Raw genomic sequence first — 748 nt, forward strand, 5'->3', positions numbered from 1 at the left:
TCATCAACATTGCAGTTCTGTTATGCAACATATCTCATTCCAGATATATCAGATGTTTGGACAATAAGATGTTATTTTCACCTAATGTTTCCTCTAAATACTTCAAGAACTGAGAGAAAAAGTGAAGCTTATAACAATAAATACAGCAATAAATATATTATACTATACACTGTATACTAGTCAGGTAGATTAGTCATATGTGTAAATTTGCGGACATATTGATATAGAGCACACACAGTGAAGAAAAATAATAAAGAATTAGAAGAAAAATTGGAAACATAACATCACGTAGAGCAAAGATAGTGATGATGCTTGCTATGATTTAGTCGTGTAGAAAGAGCTTCTTATTTTCAACAGCTAAGGTAATTGGGAAGAAAAAGGAAAGAAATGGAATGCGTGGAAATATTGTTGTGGCTTTTATCAAAAGAATACGTGATATTGAAAGGTTGATCACAAACTTACCTGAAAAAAATGGAAAGAATATTCTATTATGTTATTTAAAACTCTAAATGTGCTTTTTCTTGTGTGTGATCAGTACAAATGTACCTCTTAATTAATTGATAGTTCATGAACAAAATCACATTTAAATATATTGATACTTTTCGGATATCTATCTTCCTGCATCTAAATGTATAGTTGACAGAAGCAAGGCAATTACTCACAAATTCTTAATCATACTTATACTCGAATTATAATTGGTATCACACTTAAAAGGAGAAACACACACAGATGTTGCGTATGATGTTTG

Source organism: Penaeus monodon, chromosome 30, assembly GCF_015228065.2.
Source record: "Penaeus monodon isolate SGIC_2016 chromosome 30, NSTDA_Pmon_1, whole genome shotgun sequence".
NCBI classification, from domain to species: Eukaryota; Metazoa; Arthropoda; class Malacostraca; order Decapoda; family Penaeidae; genus Penaeus; species Penaeus monodon.